The sequence below is a fragment of the Natrix helvetica genome, assembly GCF_964273705.1.
Source record: "Natrix helvetica genome assembly, chromosome: 7".
Lineage (NCBI taxonomy): Eukaryota > Metazoa > Chordata > Lepidosauria > Squamata > Natricidae > Natrix > Natrix helvetica.
Window position 1 is genome coordinate 33147217 of NC_138558.1, and position 21032 is coordinate 33168248.

Below are 21032 nucleotides of genomic sequence, written 5' to 3' on the forward strand. Positions count from 1 at the left end.
ATAGAGCTTACTCATTATACTTAACAGGCTGATAGTTAGCCAATTCTGTCATTCTAAAGGGTAGCAGCATGGTTTTCTTGAATTCAAAACAATAATTCATTCTGTATCAGATCAGGCACTACATTCATTACATATAAGGGGTGATAGTAATTGTCCAATAGGAAGTGTATTCAAGTAGAGTAGTACAACTTTTAAAAAGAAAGTTCCTTTCTACCATTTTATTGCTGTTTATCATGGTTTTGATGAGATTGAGATAAATGGCCCTGTATGAATTTTTGGGACACAGTAGTTGTCCAGTCTTGCCACATCCTGACACTGATTGTAGCGTCTTCTACTCCATTTTCCTCTGATAACATTGATGATTAACAGCTGACTAACACTAATGATTAACAGCAGTCATAGTGTAAATTGTTTCAAAAGATAAAGGAGACTTAAGAAGATTAAGTTGGTTGTATTCTCAGCCATCCAAAATAATCTAATAGCAAGTCAAACAAATTCTGACTAAAAACCTATGACAACCAGAACATTGCACTTTTGACAAATAAGGAACTGATAGACAATCCTAGGTTCTTAGAAATAATTTGATGTGTATGAAGATCAACCCAAGTTAAAGAACTGGCAACTGTGAATTCATATTGTGTACATAATAATATACAAATCATTAGTCAATTGTAAAGAGCAACTTTCCTTCTAAAAGCTTACATCCTACAATAATATATTTAGTTTTATTAAACAATAACATTTGGCTATTCCTAGTCCATGAGAAAGATGCAATAGAGAAAAAAAATGCCAAATTCGGTCTAAATATCTGACTATTTCTACAATGATTGATAATAATTTATTAAATGTACCTGCCTAATTCCTATTCATTCTGGAATGTTTACAAATTATTAAAAACAATTAAAAATAAGCAACATTATAAGACACACAAAAGAAGGAAACAAAGTTAGCCAAAGAAACCAATTAGGATGGGTTCAACTTGGCCATAAATCTGTGGTAGACATTCTGCAAATATTAAGCATGATTTTCTTTTCTTTTAGAAATGTCATTGTTGATCTATCTATATTGTCATCATTCTGAAATATCCTGTCATCGCACAAAGCATTTGAAAATCTCATTACTGACATGCAACCTGGGGCAGTAAATAACATTTTGAAATAAGAATCATATGTAATAGGATTGCTAATCTAAATTAAAGAAAACTGTTTGTGAAACCAATTGTAACTGCAATGTAAGAGCAATTGTAACTGCAATGTAAGAACAATGCTGTTTCATATTTTCTAATATTTTGACTTTATTGGTGTTATCTGAAAGGCTACTTCTTGTCATTTGTCTTATCTTAAAATCATTAGCGATTAATACAGGAGTACTGTATAGATAGATAACCAATAGCTGATTTATTATTTAAGTTTCTCTTTCTTCTGAAACTGGTTAGTGATTTATTCTTCTCCAGTTTTGAATCTATGTTAAATGCACTGTTATGCATTTAGCTGATGGTTGTTTTTTTTTTGATACATTACATCACTGTATGCAAGCCCCAAACTTTTTGCTAGCGTCAGGAATTGTCTCACATAATCTATCGGCCAACTATATTTTATATTCTCCAACTTTTTGATAAATCTAAAATCATTATTTAAATATTTGCTGTTGTTTGTAAAAATGGTGTAAGGAAGGGACATTATGCATGCAGAATGTGTGTTGGAAGTCTGAAGATAACAAATGATACATCAAGAGCAGCCTAATGTGGTTTTACTGGAGTAGAAACAGTGGTAATAAATCACTGGCCAATGTTGATAATAAAATACGGCATTGGCCTCCATCAGCCTCAAGAGAAAGGTTAAATGTTATTCCTCGCAGTAACCATGTGGTCTTCATAACTGACATCTTCAATATTAAATCCTATCATTTCCCCCCACAGAATATATTTGATCTTTATAGTTAATGGAATATTCTTTATAAAACCCAGCATTTGCAGCCCTCTAATATCCTTGAAATACTTTTGTGCATTTTATGGCTATTATGTCACATAAAAATAGCTGTTCATTTTCTTATAAGATCATGTTATATAGAGGGCACATAGGAGAACCTCAAAAGCATATTTCATGATCAGTATTAGCTTCTGATGATTCATTTTATATCCATAAAAATTTGGTTTGTGTAATTGTCTTCTCATATTGATTCTTAAAACTCTGCTATGAATAACAAAATAACAGAGTTGGTAAGTATCTTGGATGTCTTGTAGTCCAACCCAGGCAAGCAAGAAATCCTATAGCTTTTCAGACAAATGTTTGTCTAATCTCTTCTTAAAAGCCTCCAATGTTGTGGAGTACCTACAACTTCTGGAGACAAGTCGTTCCACCGATTAATTGTTCTGCCAGAAAATTTCTCCTTATTTCTAAGTTAGTTGTCTCCTTATTACTTTCTTTTCATTATCCTTTCTTCAGATGCTAACATGCTTATATAATTTCTCACTTATTAAGTAAATCTGTGGAATTAGTTTATTTTCTCTGAAATTTGAAATTAAACCAGTCATAATCACACTAATAGTTGGTACATATTTTTATTGTGAGTGTGTGATAAGAAAGCTTAGGTTGAATTTAAAATTTAGGTAATTTCAGCATTAGCAGAATTTGGAATTAGTAGTTAAAAAGGCTAGGGAAAAATGAATAGATTTTATCTATTAAGCATGAGTTATACTGAATGTTTAAAGTAAAATCACATTTGCTATAAGAGAATACAAGTAAAGTATGAAACGAATATTGTATAACAATTTGTTATATTGTTATATAAAAGAAGTCAGATTTTTTTTATATTTGACAAAGATTTTATATTTGACAAAGACAAAGATCAGCTACAATAATATATTTGATATGTGAAATAACTGTCATAGTATTTTTAATGTATTTTTCCTTTAAAAATACATGGCTACAAATAAATATTGGATAAAGGCAAAGGTTTTCCTCGCACATATGTGCTAGTCGTTCCCAACTCTAGGAGGCAGTGCTCATTTCCATTTCAAAGCCAAAGAGCCAGCGCTGTTCAAAGACGTCTCTGTGGTCATGTGGCCAGCATGACTAAACGCTGAAGGTGCATGGAACGCTGTTACCTTCCCACCAAATATTGGATAAAAGAGTATAATGTCAGTAAATAAAGGGAGTTTACAATTGAAATTTGAAATTTAATATTCCATTAATTGATTAGGTAAATTGTAAAATATTTTAAAGAAAATAATTGGAAATCTTAATAAAACAAGATTTTACCACAACTATTATTATTCTGTAAGAATAAAAGCATGTAATAATATGACATATAGTTTGGAAAAACAGGAAAATAGGAAATGAAAGAAAAGAAAAATCAATTAAAATATTATTTCAAAATTATTTGATTTCAGATATTCTCTGATTGTATTTTGACTGATAATTATATCTGACCTGTTAAGCATAAAAATTATTTCTGATTACAATCCTTATATCAATTCTTCACTCTTAAAAACCATACTCTGAGTGTCTGCTTAAATTTGGTCAGGTTTGTTTTATTCCAAATGTTACCATTGCTGCAAACAGTATTTTCCGAGTTTATTTTCTCAGTTTGATATTGACTCTTCCAATGTTCATCCACATTTGTTTTTGCAGATGCAATATTTTAAATATATGTTCTGAAATACTTACTAATAAAAATGCTTGAGATTTTAATTCCAACATTGTTTTGTTAATTTTTTAAACAGTTCTGTGTATTTTTTCTAGTACTTTTTTCATTTCTAAAATATTTTTCTACCAATTTTCTCCTAAATTGCATCTGCAGTAAACTGCATTGATTTTTTGCATATTTCCTCCCATCGTTGTGTTGCAAATATTTCTTTAAAATTTTGTATCCACTTTATCATCCAATTTTTAAATTTGTTCTGTGTTCATGTCATATTTTAATAACAGTTTAATATGTGCTTATAGCAGAGGTGAGTTCCTACCGATTCGCACTGGTTCGGTAGAACCGGTTCGTCAAATCTACTGAACGGGTTAGAAGAGGTTCAACAAGTGGACCCGGAAGTAAGTTCCGGAATGCCTGCCCCTGCCCTGTCACTTGCTCGCTCACCCCCACACATCCAGAGGCTGCTCGTTTGCTCACTCACCCCTGCTTGTAAGGTAAGTAAGCTGCAACTAAGCACGGGGCAGGGGGGAGGTGGCAGGCCATCTGGAGCGGCCTGCTGTGGTCCTGCACTATAAGCGAGTCCGATGAACATTTGTGGCCTTGCCACAAATTCTGGGCTTGCTTATAGCGCAGCGCCGCATGGCCGTCAGCAAGCACGGATGTGGGAGTGGGGATGGTGGTGGGAGCTTACGCATCGTGGCCAGTATCTTTGACACGTTCAGGGATTTCGCAAGGCCTTTGCAAGGGCCCCGGACTTGCCTACGATGCCTGGCCGACAGAAAGCATGGGGGTGGGGGTGGGGACAGCGGCGGGAGCTTATGTGGCACGGCCGGTGTCTTTGACAAGTTCAGGGACCTCGCAAGGCCTTGCAAGGTCCCCGGACTTGCCTAAGATGCCTGGCCGCCAGAAAGCACGGACGTGGGGGTGGGAACGAGAACTTACGCAGCGTGGCCGATCTCCTAGGACCTCTTGGCGCCGGCCACACCACTCAAACTACTGTCCATCTCCCTGTGCTCAGAAAAGCAACTCCGGGAAGGTCCTTTGGTGGTGGCAGGCATCCTAGAACCTCCCTGCTAGCAAAGGATTTACCCGGGCTTCCTTTTCTGAGCACGGGGAGATGGACAGTAGTTTGCAGCGGCCATGCCGTGCAAACTACCACCGTCGCCCCATGCTCAGAAAGCAAGTCCGGGCCCAACTTCATAAAGCGGCGAGGAAAGATCCACGTTTAAAGATAGGAGCCTTAACCGCCGCCGAGGCCTGCCACTCGAAGAAGCAGGCGGAGGAAGCAATCGCTCCTTGTCCTTGTTCCAGGTTGGTTTGGCAGTGCAGTGCTTACACCGTTTCCCGCCCATTAGGCTTTCGCCAGGCTGCTTTTTCGCGATCAATCTGACCCCCTTCTCTTTTTGAGGCTGCGGAGTTGACTGGTTTTCACGTGCGACGGTGGCCATGGCTCTTGGGGTAACGCGGTGGGGGAAGCGGCTTGGAAGGATTTTCCCCACAGGGTTTGGTGGAAAATCTCGCAGAATGGGGGTTTTGCAAAATGGGGAGTTTCCCCTTAAGGCTCCACCGTGTTCTCCGGTTCACTCCTTATCTTGGTCGGGGCCTGTAGTGTACATGCAATGGGTGAAAGGAGTGAGTGGGGAAGGATACTGGACAACGAAATCCATTGGAGTTGGCCAGCTAATAAATTCAAATAAGTAAATAATTAAAAAATAAACTTTGTGGGCTACAGGATTTGGGATCCTGGGTTCAATCCACAGATTGCAAATCGTGTTTCAGGTACCCCAAATTGGGGTTTACTCAACCAGAATCCAATCAACCCTATTGTGGTTTAGTGGGACAGATGAAAACCAGGACTAATGCTAAGATTGCTTAGCTCTTGCGTGACTTGTGCTCCTGCAAGAGATCAGCATCTTTTGCAAATTAAGAATGTTAAAAGGGTCTTTATCAGAAGGAACCTATATGTACTTGGAAGTAAAGTAAAAGCCAGATTATATGCAAAGACAACATCCCCACCAACGTTTTTTTAAAAAATAAATATTCTTGAAAGGTTAAAGAGGAATGCCTTGTGTGAGAATCAACAATTGTAATCCATCATTTAGAGATTTCCAATTTGTTCTGCATGTCCATAACTGAGTTTGTCTGTTTATTAAATTTATATACCTCCCATCTCACTAGCTTAACTGATTCAGGACAGCTTACAATACCACAAAAGCTAATAGACAAGCATTAAAATTAACAATTAAATGAAGGCTGAAAATCCATGAGGATGAAACACTGCAGGGATGGTCTTTTTATTTTTGTCTCATAGGGATAGCACCACACCTCCATATTTTCTCTCAGCTCCTACTTTGATTTATTTATTTGATCAAATTTTGAAACTAACCATCTCCCTCACAAAGGGACTCCGGGCAGTGTACAAATAAAACATTAAAACCTAAAACAAAAACATTTAAAATTTGAAGGAGGCAAAGATGATTAAAATGCTAAAAATGAATTAAAATTAAAACTTTCCATTTTCCCTTGCATCAAGGCTCTCCAACAGAAGAGACTCTTGATAGCTCCAGATTGTAATGAGGGGTCCTGGGTGCTCTCTGAGCTTGGTGGTTTTCTTGAAGACGTTTCATTACCAAACTAGGTAACATCATCAGTGCTAGAAGGGAGTGGGGTGGGGGGGGGGAAAGAAGAGAAAGATAGAAGGACAAAAAGGAGAAAGAGAAGGAGAAAGAGGAGGTGGAGCATAGTGGGATCCTTGCTGCTTTCTGAGCTTGCTGGTTTTCTTACAGACATTTCATTACCAAACTAAGTAACATCATCAGTGCTAGAAGGGAATGGGGTTGTGGGGAAAGGAGGAGGAGTAGAAGGACAAAAAGGAAAAAGATAAGGAGGGAGAGGACTGTGGAGTCCTTTGGTGTTCTCTGAACTTAATGGTTTTCTTACAGGCATCTCATTACCCAACCAGGTGTCATCATCAGTGCTAGAAAAAATGGGGTATACAGAGAGGAGGAGGAGGGCGATGACTGTGTGGTCCTTGGTGCTTTCTGAGCTTGTTTGTTTTCTTGCAGATGTTTCATTACCCAAACCAGGTATTGTCATCATCATCCATGCTAGAAAGAGTGGGATATTGAGAGGAGGAGGAGGAGTGGGGGAGGGGAGGGAGACGACAGCAGGGTCCTTGGTGTTCCCTAAACCTGGTGGTTTTCTTGCAGACATTTCATGACCCAGCTAGGTATCTCACATCGATGACAATAAAACATCTGCAAGCAAACCATTGAGACCACAGGGCATTTATTTCTTCATTTATTAAATTTATATGCCTCCTGCCTCGTGGTCATCACGAACTCCTCATCAGGACCTTCCACAATGATCGGCCTCAGAATTACATGTCCACAATCTCAAATTTTATTTATTGTGTATCAAATATTTTAATGGTTTTATTTTAATTTATTGTGTATAGAATATTTTAATGGTTTTATTTTAATTTATTATGTATAGAATATTTTAATGGTTTTATTTTAATTTATTGTGCGTAGAATATCTTTTTTTAAAATTATTTTAAGGAATTTTTATGTATTTATTGTTTATAGAATATGTTTATTATAAGAAATATTATTCCTTTTTGCAAATGTTTATTTGTGATGCAATATGTTGCTTTTAAGTATGAAGGTTGGTGCATGGTTTATGTTTCTCAAGGTGGCTGCTTTTCTATGAGTAGGCCAGGTTGGTGCAAGGCAGCTTTGCCAGATTTTGTATGTTTCTGAGTGATACCTGGTTGTTTAGGTAATCGTGAGGTGGTTGCTGGTTCTGTGACTTTCCTGCCACTGTCCTTTATAATTTCCCATAATGCCTTGATGGTTTTTATTCCAGTGGCTTTGTCTTTCCTGTTCTTATGGTTAGGGGAAAAAAAACTGGTTTCATCTGCAATCTTTTGGGGGGAAATTGATATTTTTGGTGTTTTCCTGGCACTGTCATAGTTTGTGTGTGTGGGTGTGTAATGTCCTGCAGTTATCTACACATTAATAATGATCAAGTACTAATGATATTTTGTTATACATTTTAGTGATCTTTCCTTGCATAATTGGTGTTTTCTTTCATACTTTTAGATTTCTAATTGCTGTTTCTGTTAGTTAGCAATTGATAAAACAAATCCCACAGGAAAAAGTATTCGAAGCCTTCTTGATTTTAATTGTCAATTTATTCATTCCTGCACATTCTAATATTTATTCATTTTCATATCTTTGTTTTTCCACTGTTGTGCAAACCTAATTCCAGCAGCTGTTAACATATGTAAAATTAAATATGTATTGTATTCCCTTTGAAATACAAGCAGCAAATAATAAGCTACTTACGTTTTGTAAGTAGCTCTTTTATTGTTTTGTGTACTTATTTTAATCTTATTTAAGTAGTAAGTGCACAAAATAATAAATTTCTTTTTTTATATCTTCTTTTTGTAGATCATCCATTAGGGCAAAGAATTCAGTGACATCATCTTGGCCACTCCCACCCGGTCCCATGGCTGGCAAGCCACTCCCACTCAGTCACATGGCTGGCAAGCCACTCCCACTCAGTCACATGGCCGCAAGCCACTCCCACAAAGCAGGCCACACCTACAGAAGAGGTTCCAAAATTTTTTGAAACCCACCACTTATAGGCATTCTTGATTCTGTATATGTATTTCAGATGTTGCCATTTGTCTTAATTTGTCAGCCTTCATCAGATAATTTTTGCTGTGTATTTAATCCATTTCTAAAATCTGGATCTATCAGCTATTACATTTAAAAGAAGTCTTTTTTTTTTGTTATAATTTCAGGTAATCTTTTTATTTATAAATGTCCCTGCCACATCTAAAATAAGGTATTTGTCAGTGAATTAATAAAGATCTTTACATAAAAATATTAGATTACAAATAGGTATTGCTAATAAAGTCTTCAGGCATTATTGCAGTACCAATTTCGAACATCTTCCTGGGATCTGAATAAGTTTAATTTTTTCCCCAAGTGCATAATTTTATAAAGATTGGTATGAACAAAACCTTCAAGGGCCTCTACTGCAACCCAACAATTGTTCCCATCATTTTTTCTGTGATTCTTTATTACTTCATACCTCCCTTTTACAAATATTATTGTCATTAAATGGGGTACCACTGGTTGCCATTTGAACCTTAAAAGTTTCAGCTTTTCCTCTGACAAATGTTAATCAAACAGCTTTTGCCAGAGTTTCTGCTAAATTGTGCACTGTATACTTGGTGCCAGAGTCCTTAAAGTTGTCACTGCAATTTATCACAGAATATTTTCAAAACAGCAATAGCATTCTCATTAGGTGCAATAGCATTCTCATTAGTATAGTATCCTATAGCAGTGATGGCGAACCTATGGCATGCGTGCCACAGGTGGCACGCGGAGCCATTTGTCAGGGCACGCGAGGCGCTGCCCTGTCAGCTGGCCAGTGCACATGGGCATGCTGGCCAGCTGAGTTCACTGTTTTTAAAAGCCATTTTTTCGCCTCCCCAGGCTCCAGAGGCTTTATAGGAGCCTGGGGAGGGCGAAAAAAGCCTCCCCCGCCCCCGGAGGCCCTCCGGAGGCTTCAGGGACCGTCCGGAGGCTTCCCTGACCCCTTCGGAGCGCTCAAAACGACCCTCCGAGCAAACCGGAAGTCCGGTTTGCTCGGAGGGTCGTTTTAAACGTTCCGAAGGCGTTAGGGAAGCCTCCGGACTGTCCCTGAAGCCTTCGGAACGCTTAAAATGACCCTCCGAGCAAACCAGAAGTGACTTCCGGTTTGCTCAGAGGGTCATTTTAAGTGTTCCGAAGGCTTCAGGGAAGCCTCCGGACGGTCCCTGAAGCCTCCGGAGGGCCTCCGGGGGGGCGGGGAGACTCTTTTTGCCCTCCCCAGGCTCCTATAAAGCCTCTGGAGCCTGGGGAGGGTGAAAAAAACATGTAAAAATGGGGGTGTCGCGCCTGTTGTGCGCGCATGCGCACTGGGGGGTTGCGCATTGCATTAAGGGTGCGGCACGCCCGTACACGACCCCTCTGCGCTACTCCCACTTGTGGCACACGAGCCAAAAATGGTTCACCATCGCTGTCCTATAGCATAGGATACTATACGACACTATATCTGCAGATATAGTGTCGTATAGTATCCTATATTATAGGATAGTATAGGAGGGGTTAATGGGGGTGATAGAAAAGAAGGAAATGTCATATTCTGGTTATAATATCTCAAGATGATAAGTAAGATTTTAATCCAAAAGCTTTTGTTTCTCTCAGTAGAACTATTACTACAAAACTTAAATCTATGGTTTATTATTTAAAGAATCTGTGTAATGGATACTCACTTTTTTTTGGATATCTGGGATTTGAAATGTATTGGCATTATTCTATACTATATTGTTGTCTTGAAGGACATAAGGAGTCACAATATAGACATTTACTGAAGAGGTAGCTAGGAAAAATGTATTTCAAAGAAGACTTTAAATCAATGAAGTTTTGCATTTGTGAAAGAAAGGAAAAAACTTCAGCATTTGATCTAACGGTTATCCCAGCTGATACCTGGCATAGTCAAAATAATACTTTTCAGATACCTGAATCATTTATTCTTATGATGCTTCTATGTTTTTTTTTTCTGTTTCTTCTTTTAAAAGATGTGAGAAGGATACTTAACATTGAAAGGAGTGCTACATACTGAACTATTGCTGATGAGTTACAATAATCATTTGAGAGAGATTGGTAGCCTTATTGCTGCATACGTATGCCTCAAGATACCACTGCAAAAACTCCAGTCAGGTTTGACACAAATTAGCAACACCATTTGTATTCTAGAGATCAACATCATTTATCAAATGTGAACAGAGAGTGAATTATCTTCCTGTCTCTGACTGTGATCTCTCTAAGGTAAAGCTGAAGCATATGAAAATGTCAGGAGTCTCAAAATGATACCGATTGTATTGTGAAGGCTTTGTAGCTAAAGTCTCCAGTGTGTCAATCACATTTGTGAAGCTTCTTTTTTTTTAATTAAGTCTTTTTTACCCAGCTTTTGAACATTTGACATTTTGTCAAATTTTACAAAGTGATCTCTGAAGTCTCCATCCATGTTTGCTTGAAGAGATGGCATGTTCCCGATGGGACTTACAAAAGCTGTATCTCAGGAATTAGTTTATTTTTTAATGCCTGAAGATATCCCACTTTCAAGTCAAAACTGAAAAGGACAGCTTTATATTATTCATCATGCTGAAAGGTATAAAAATAATAAAGCTTGAGAAATGAGACTGATTGTCCAAAGACTGCTGGCATCCCCTCAGCTTTGGATTCTAGTACATTTCTAAATTGTTTGTGTAATAATTCCTAGTTATTTTTTGACATGTTTGGCAGCTATGTCCTGCTCCTCATTCTAAATTCCGGCTCACTAATGCTCTTGTTACATTTAAGAAATATTTGACCCTGGTGCCTTGCCAGCAATACTGGCTGTGCAGCTAGTATTATTAATTACAATACTGATTCCCAGAGCTCTATATGCAAACTGGCTTCTGGGGGGGCGGGGGGCGGGGGGGGATGCCAGACAATAGCTTAGCAACAAATTATGTTTCTGTCCCTGCTGCGGAGTTAGGCAAAATTGTGTCTCGGCTGTAAGAGTGAGTAAAGTCTGCAAAAGGACCCTAGACACAGAAAATAGTTTTAACAATAATTTGTTCCTTGACAAGAAAGAGATATAAAGAATTGCCTAACCCAGGTTTATAGGAAAAATGGAGGTTTAAAATAGGGTAATTGATGGATAGAGGCTTGTTGGTTTAGACAGGCAGTATGCTCCAGACTTATCCTATGGCCTTTTTTCTTCTTCTTCACAGACAACACTTTGTACCAAGGTTTCCACTGCTCTGCCAGCTATTGAAGAATCCACCAGCTATCTAATATTTAGCATCTAAAGGTATTTTCTAGGAGGAACTATTTCCAAGTTAGCAGTTGGCCTACTCTATACTTTTCTTAACTAGAAAAATCAAGAAGTATGTGAAGAGTTGAAATTTAAGAGAAGAGTCCAAATACAGTAACTGAATGCGCTTCAGCTCACCTCATAAATTCCTCTTTTATAAAATGTCTGGGATGGGCAGGCATAACTCCTGATACCTAAAGATCTTAGATAAGTGAGGCTGTGCAACTACACAAGAAGTATCTCACAATTCTACTTTAAGGCTCCAAATGTTATGAATAAGTTTTAAAACAACACAGGACTAAAACTCAGTGGAAAACCTGCAAATTAATAATAATCAAATCCTCAGTGTGATAACTATGCCCAAATTAGATATTATTCACATCTACATAGTAGCGATAGGCTGAACACAATTCTCCACAAAACTGTTCTACTGCAACTCTTGTTCCATCTGTGAGATTTATAGAAGTGAACCTGCAATAGAAAACAGAAGAATATTCAGGTCAATCATTTGATTTAGTCAAATGATTTGATTTCATGACTAAATGAGTAAAATCTTTCCTCATCCCTTTATATGAATTCAGTATAGTTCATACTAAGCCCTCCCTGTAGTTCAAATTTCCATTCATATCATACTCCTGCCTAATTTTCTATTCAGCAACAGTGAAATGAGCTGCAAGTAAAACAGTTTTCTAGGAATTTGAGCCTATTTTATTTTTTTTTCGCCACCAAAAAAGGCACCAGGTCTTATTTTCAGGGGGGATGTTGTCCACTGATTAACCTCACTTACACGCATCTTCCCCTGCCTCCTTTTCACTGTCAGAGTCTTCAGGAACTACTTTGGCTTTCTTCTGAAGCCAGCAAGGCTTTCTTGGAAGAAAGAGCTCTGGATAGTAAAATCAAAGAATTAAATATAGTTGCTGACAGAATACTTTCATTTTATAGGCAAATCTTCAGTGAAAAACAATGCTTAATGAAAATTATGTTTTTTTCCCCATTTGCATCTATATATGGCTTTGCTTTTTAAAATTAAATATCATCAGAGAGAATATATGTATTTCCTTCATAGTTTACTACAGCTTGCTGTGATATATTTATATCCACCCCAAGTTTAATACATTTTCCAACTTGGATAAATTCCTTTTCTATTATGTTTAGAATTCCAATATCTTATTCAGGAAATCTTCTGACAGTTCCTGGCTATATTTTCTTTAATAATGTTTGCAAGCTATACCTTAGGTAAAAAAATTTCTCTGTCTTAGTATTAATGGCAGATATGTATTAAAGACCTTGTCTGAGTGCCAAATTTAAGCAGACTTGATCCTGATAATTTGGATGGAAAACGTCTAGAAATACTAGCTATAAATTTAGACCAGAAAGGCAGACAGATAGGCAGGCAGATATACAGACAGAAAGACAGACAGACACAGACAGATACAGACACACACACACAGAGAGAGAGAAAGAGAGAGAGAGAGAGAGACAGAGAGACAGAGAGAGACAGAGAGAGACACAGAGAGAGAGAGAGACAGAGAGAGAGAGAGAGAAAGAGAGAAAGAGAGAGAGAACACAGAAAAACACATCTTGGAATAATTTTGGATTGAATAAAAATCAAGTGACCAGTATGAAATAATTGTGTTAAAGTTGTGTCATATAGAGAGAATAAGAATCAAATTGCAAAAAATATGTAAACCAGAATATGATTTAGGTAAAGGACATAAATAATTATATTTATATGGACTAAATAAGATATACAACAAAGAAAAGGAAAAATAACTAATTAAAAAAAACAAGTTGAAAGAACAGAAGACAATACATAATGCAATGAAGATACAATATAATATAATACAACAAGGTTGTAATAGAAACAAGAATAGTATCCAGTAATAGAAGAATATGGATAAACCAGATGTAGTTATATGCTATTTTATATTATACTTTAAAAACGTTTTTGCTTACTATTTCTTGATACTTCTCTGTGCCTTGCACAACTTACTCTCCAGGAAAATATATTTGTGCAGATATGGGAAAAAAGAGATGGGAAATAAAACATATCAGGATCCTTGCCCCCTGCCACAATTTTGATAGCACTCTTACTTCCATTGATCAGTGCCAAAGATCCCATCCCCCTAAGTATGAAAGAAGTCCTGATAGATATGTAAAATTATCCATCAATCAGTACTGAGTATAATAAGCACGCTTTTTGCAAGGTACCATGTTGTAAATTCTTGGGTTTAAATAGTGGAAAATGTATCTTTTGGTGTCAGTTCAATCTACATTTTGAAGGCTCTTTTTAGAAATCTTTGTTTTTGTTCTCAAAGTTATCCTTGATTTAGTGACAGAGACAAATTATCCCAATTTCAGTAGGAAGTAGAAATCTGGGCAAGTAGAGTCAACTTATTCACTCAAACTGATATTCTGCTCTCAGGGTTTAGCTTCCAGTTCTACTAAATAACTTTAAAGTTGAGACAAAATGTTGGAAGTAAAACTACCTTGGTGATATTTGGTTTTCCTTAAGGGTAAAGATGTTGGAAGATGGAAAATAATGGAAATCAACTTAAAATACGATAAGATCTCTTTTGCTTTGAGAAAGGAAACCATTACCCTGGCTGTATAACACTGATATTACAAAACACAGTAGGCTTTTTTCTTTAGCTTGTTTTAATGTCTTACCCTTATCAAAATAAATGTATTGAAGCTTTACCTCTCATCAGTGGCGTAGCGTGGGGGGTGCAGGGGGGGCTGGCCGCACCGGGCGCAACATCTGGGGGGGGCGCCCTGACTCGCCCCGCGCCACCCTTTGCCGGACTGTGGCCACCTCTTTCCGTGCCCGGCTCAGCCCGCAAACTAAGCTCCCCGGCCCCGGCCTGCCCAGGCCCCTCCTGCGCACCGCCTACCTCCCAGCGGAGCCGGCAAGACCCGCCACGCCGCCCCCGCGGGAGCCGAAGGAGAGCGGCGCTGCGCTCCGTCTGCCCACCGCTGCAACGCCACCGCGTCCTCCCGCTCCGCCTGGAGCGCCCCGGGGAGCCGGCGCCTTCCTGAAGCCCCCGGTGCGCCTCCCACCCCCGTGGCACCTGCTTCCCTTCAGTCGAGCCTTTTCCCGCTGCCCTTCGAGCTCCTTTTCGGGAGGAAGGCAGGAGGTCAGCATGGAGAGCCTCACTTGACTGATGCCGACCCAGGGGCAGCTGCAGTCGGGCTGCCCTTGGGTTAGGGGGCGCAAATTACTTGCCTTGCCCCGGGTGCTGACAACCTACGCTACGCCACTGCCTCTCATGATAGAGCAGTTGAAACTAAGCAACTTATGTTGCCATATTATCAACTTTACAGTGATATCCATTTGCTTTATGTCACTCTAAATTTGATACATTTTATACTTCATTTCTTCTCACAGATTCTAACAATATTACTTTTAAAGTTGTCAAATGTTTAATACAGCAAAAATTGTGGAAAAAAGGACAAGAAAATCGAGGATTGGTAAACACAGCAAGATGATCTGCATGGTTTTTGGTTGAAAGATCTGATTGCTCTGTACTCAACCATTGAGCCGTGCGGTGGTTAGCTACTTCTGCTGACTGCCGGTTTGCCTGCAATTTGGCAGTTAGAATCTCACCAGGCTCAAAGTGGACTCAATCTTCCATCCTTCTGAGGTCAGTAAAATGACCTCAGCCAGATTGTTGGAGGCAATATGCTGACTCTGTAAACCACTTAAACTGCTATAAAGCACTGTGAAGTGGCATATAAATCTAAATGCTATTGCTATTGCCAAACAGTTTAACAATTTACTACAAGGATGTGAAATTAAAGCTTGGTTAACTTCCAGCAAATTGTAATCCAAGTTCTGGCACTCAGCAGTATTCTATAGTATCACATTGTCAAAACTAATAGTGGCTTAGTTTGTGAGAATAATTTCAGAGTATGCAGCTTTTTTGAAGCACATTTAACTAACAAATAATCTTGGTGCTTCTATAAATACTTTATAATCTCTATAGTTAATCCCAAATAAGATTATTTTTGCTACTTGTATACATTTTGATACACTTACAGTCATTTCTTGATCCAGGATTAAAATTTAAGGGTGAGATTGCTTAGTGATTCTTGCTGCAATAATACCTGGATTACAACTAAGGCTGCTTTTCTTTTCTTTTTAGATGAGCTTCATTGACAAGGGTTTTCTTTAATCAAATATAATCCTTCATTTCATATTAACTAGTCATAAAACTGTTAAAGCAAGCAGAACAAGAAAGCATAACATGAATTTTAATGGCAGACAAATCTTTTAAACAAGTAATTTCAGTTTTCTTTTACACTAGCTATGTTTCTATATAACCAAAAAATTTAACAGTTTGTTGTGTAAGGAATATATTTTAATGTGTTGTTCAGAACTTTTAATTCTGTTATCAGTTTGTCTAAGGTAGCCACTCAATTCCATTATAACATAAATCCATTATAATTTATATTTGGATAGCCCTCAAAATGGTATATTCTGTGCTGTACACTGAACTGGCCAATTAAGTTGCAAGAATCTAGGCCATTTTCCTCTGAATATTTTTATTATTGTTATTTCGTCTACTAACTTGAGAAGGAGGATGAAAGTGACAGTGACAAAAAAAAAAGAAACTCTTGTTTTTGCCAGGTTATCATCAGTTATATAGGAGAGAGATTGACAGAGCCAGGGGAAAGAGTCAAGTAGGGCATCAGTTTAGAATCTCTGTATGGCCACAAGACATGAAGTCTAACCTCTCCCACCCCTTAAATGCCATCCACCCTTATATAGTTTTAATCAGTTGCAAATCTGAGAAGATTACTATGCATAGGCTTGAGCAATGTCAGTAATTTTGATTCTTCAAGGGTGAACCTGGTTGTTTGTATTTTGACAGCTAAGACAGTATAAACATATATCACAATTATCTTTACTGAGAAGCTGAAACCCTCAAAATGCTTCATTTAAAACAGAACCTACAACACAAAGCACATAATCTTTGTACAAAATAGGGGGAAGAAGATGTGCTTTATATTTTTGCCACCTTGAGTTATTTGCATAAATAATAGAAATGGGATTTAAAACAAACAAACAAACAAACATCAAGAAGAGAACAGTGGGGGATACAACTGAATGCTTTATGTGTTAGAGTGCTTTTTGTTGTATGTGTAAATATAAATAACTGAATGTATATATATCTACACACATTTGACTGTTATGTGCTTGAACAAGGCTCCTTAAGTTGGTCTTTAATGGGAGAAAACTTGGTTTTCCATTGAAAACAAAATTGAAGCACAATCTTGGATACATTTATTCATCTGAGCCCTTATAGATTTCTGTTGTAGGGATAAAACAAGATGTGACTCTCATAGAAGGTACCTTGGGAAAAAGAGGCTATCAAGAACATTCAAGAATGAATGAGTATAATTTTCTTGAGTAGCTATTCTGTGGAAAACAAATTCTAAATTATCCTCTTTTAGAATGTAGGTATGCTAACCTTTTAAATATAGTTTGATGAAAATGTAAATAAACTTTGCATTCAAATCACTATTGACTCCTACCAACAATACTATAATATTTGAAAAAAACATTTATCCAGGATTGAATAATAGGTAAGATATGTTTAACCAATAATTGACCTGACATTAAAAAAAAATAGGATTTATTGTATAACCAGGAAGCATAATTTCTTTGATGTAGCCTACAAGTTGAAAGAAAGCTTACTGGCCTAGGCTTGTTATAAGGAGGGCAGCTGTATAAACAAAACAAACAAACAAGCCACTGACCCTCTTCTTTCCTAGAGGTTTCCAGCTTCCAACTTTCTACTGTTTCACCTCTACAGGTTATTATTTCAATATTAACTCAAAGGACTATGTCAAGGCTCAAGGGTTGGGGGCTGGATGCAGCCCATGAGGTGCTTAGACCTGGCTCCAAGGTACCACTGGCAGTGAAAATGGAGCTTGAGATGGCCACTCCGTTTTCACTGGCAGAGGGCTGCAGGAGGCTGCACAGCCAAAAAACAGAGCCCTGGAGGGCTGCGTGTGGCCCTCCTAAGCTCTGTTTTTGCTGGCAGACGTCTGCAGGAAGTTGTAGCGGCCTTCCCAAACTCCATTTTTGCTGGAAGAGAGCTGCAGGAGGATCCCACGGCCCCACCCAGGCCATCACAGGTGCCCTGACATGAGTGATATTGAGTTGGCCATGCTCACTGTGGTCAAGCCCTTCGAGGTCAAGCACAACCCTGATGCAGCCCTCAATGAAATTGAGTTTGACACTCCTGGTATACTCTTAATCTCCCACACCTCACAAATTTTCTGCTTCACCTCTTAATATCACATCCAATGAACTATCTGGATTTCACTCTTGATACCTATAAAAAGAAAATGGAAATATATTTGGTTTCAAGACATCCCCAAGAGGTCCCTAAAGGAGTCCAATGTGAAGTTTCCTAGAACAGCATTTCTACTAAGCCCTGTGGGAAAGCAGATCATGTAATCCTAAAACAATATCAGATGAGTTGCAAATTACAAGTAATAATCAATAAAGCTTTCCTAACTTTTAATGTAGAATATCTGAAGATGTGCTTTTTATATTAAAAAAAAGCAATGTCTAAAACTGTTTACCATTCATACAAAGAAGCATCTGGAAACATAAATCTAATGCACATGTGCAAAGTGGTATAGCCTCTATTGTACTGGACAACATTCGTTTTAATTAATCTCATGAATGAAGGCAAATATATGCCTTCCAGGATAATGGTGCAGGATCCAGTCTGAGTTGGACCCTGTTTCCAAAGGTTTATTTTTTCCAAGTTTTCAGGCTTGTGCTAGAGCACACATTTTCAGAAACGTCTGTCTCTCTCAAGATGATGGGTTCCAGAATAAACTAGAGAAAAAACTTCCCTGATAATGGGCTTCCTCATGAACCCGAAAGCTTTGAAGAATAAACTTACCTGGGTCTGATGACTGATTCAGATTGAATCCTTAACTGAATCTCCCCACCTGTACCACAGGCAGTGATGGTCCCTAATAGCATGTCAAAATAGCAGTCAATACTAGTCTCAGTTTTGAGAGTTTTACTTGCTCTACATAACTAAAATAAGGATAAGGGATCCTTTACCTCAAAATATTTTTTCATGAATTGCACCAATGTTTTATAGAAAGATCTATAATCTATAGGATTGCACTTGATTGTATATTTACATCTTGTATATAATGCAACTTACCACTTCTATGTAAGAACTAGCCTTTATGCTTGTTTCTGAAACATTTCATAGCTTAGCCATCCCCACTGACTATTTAGTAAATCCAATGCTTTTTCCCCTTTACAACCAGCTAGTTTTTAAAAAAAATATATTTTAAGACTTTAATTGCAAGCAGTTATTTTTCAGATTTTGGCTACAATTTGAAATACATCCCGTGGAACTCAGTTGAACTTCTGAATAAAGAATAACAAATGAAACTAGCATTATCTGCTTTGGTTTCAATAATGCAAGAACAAATACATTGTGTGAAAGGAAAGTTAATTCTTATACCTTTTTCAGTTAGAACAAATAGCAGATTATGGTGCTTTCACACATGAAATTTAAAAGAGTTTTTTTATTACACTGATCATCAGTGTAAATGGATGTTTTCTCTGTTTTTTTTTTTTTACTTTCTACTTTTCCTTAATGGTGAATGTGAATGTAATGATAGATTCGTATAAACACTGAGAAAAAAAGCTCAGTCTCCTGAAAGCATAATATGCTTATAATTGTGACATCTCGTGGCTTGTTCTGAAAGTGCACTTATTTAGCATTTAACTTCCACAGTGGCCTGTATAACTCATAGTGATTTTTTTCTACTTTGAATACTGTGGTTTTTTTTTTTTACCCTTAGTTAATATGTATGTCATGTTGAGTTAAATATGGGCAATCACACTCTGTAGTTATGTTAATAATCCATGAACACAATACAATACTTTGAGATATTTGAAGTCACTTTCCATGTCTTAAATATTAGCTGTCCCTGTCATATTTGTTTGATTATTTATTTGTTTGTTTAATTTCATGCCTTTATTATATTTGAAAATAATTCAAGATGGCAAATATATCCAACACACCTTCCGCCTCCTATTTTCCTCACAACAACTATCTTATGAGGTGAATTGTGCTGAGAGATTAACTGGCGCAAAGTCATCCTGCTGACTTTCACGGATAAGGCAGGATTTGAACTCACAGCTTCCTGCTTTATTGCCTGGTGCCTTAACCACTACACCAAAAACTGAGTTTCTCTACATATCATAAAGAAACAAGAAACTACAGTTGTAAGGAAGAAGCATAAAAAAGAGAAAAGAAGACAATCATGCAACTCAGTCTTCTCCTTAAACTGTTCTTAGAAATGAAATATTGAATCAGATTTGAACTCATTAGTGTCCCCAGTTGTCCATGAACCCTGTGGGTAGATGTAGTTTCTTGAATCATCCATCTTCTGACAACATCCTGGCTTTACTGTATGTATTCTGTTGAAGAAGAGTGAAAATGCTTACTTGATCTGGTTGCAGCAAGAAGGTCTAAGACATTGGGAAGATGTTGAGCATACAAAGGAGAAAAAGTTCCAAAATGAAATGTGTAATTTATTCTGAGATGTTCTCATCACCACAAGCATGACTTTCTGAGATAATAATGTATAATTAATCAGAAATGACTCTTTGCTAAGTATAATGTTCAGGATTTCCTGCTAATTGGTATTTTTGAACCTTCATATTGATTTCTCAAAATGCATATTTTAATCTTAAAAAATGTTAATTTAAGTAATGCAACCTTTTGTCCTACTTGAAGACCAGTGTTAATTTCGTCAAGAGGGAATAGGTTGCAGATTCTAAAGAACTTCCATTAATTGCTGTTATAGCAATATATTTCATTAGCTGCATTTTTATAACTGTGCCAACATTATCTGCCTCTGATGCTTTTTTTTCTTTTTCATTTAATGTAATGAAAAATAAATTGCATTCTGCTTTTTCCCCAAAGAGAAATCTTCATGAAACTATCCCAACTCGGACTGTATTCTTCCTATCCATTTTTCATTAGCATATTTTAGATTTTCAGAGCCCTGGTTACATCTCATTATCAAGCAAATAAATTGTTTCTAAATATTGCTTTACGAACACTGTGAGAATATTGTGTGATACATGTGCATTTATGTAATAAAAAGTCTTACTTAAGAAGCCATTCAATCAAGAAAAATGGTCAATAAAATAGAGTAAGGAGTGGGAGTAAAGGAATACACACACACACACACACACACAAACACACAGAGTGAGTACAACTTTATACAGTTCAACTTTATTCTAAGTCAAAGTAATATCACTGAATTCAAGGAGAAATAGGTGATCCTCAACAAGTTCCACAAAACTAAAAACAAAATTAATTGGAAGGCATTTTATTTTGATTGACATTGATATTGTGCATTGCTCTTGCTCAACTCCTTAAATACTTATTACTGGCTGTTGTCTC

At 37.3% G+C, this 21032-nt stretch overlaps 1 long non-coding RNA gene across 1 annotated transcript in view; it reads left to right on the forward strand.

Moving 5' to 3' along the window:
- The window catches only part of LOC309395508, a 40031-nt gene extending 19348 nt beyond the window's left edge, over positions 1–20683 (forward strand). Inside the window, exons 3-5 of the long non-coding RNA XR_014175919.1 lie at positions 11483–11562; positions 12721–12801; positions 19618–20683. This is a non-coding gene — a long non-coding RNA (uncharacterized lncRNA). The remainder of the gene's footprint in view (positions 1–11482; positions 11563–12720; positions 12802–19617) is intronic.
- The last annotated feature ends 349 nt before the right edge of the window (positions 20684–21032 follow it).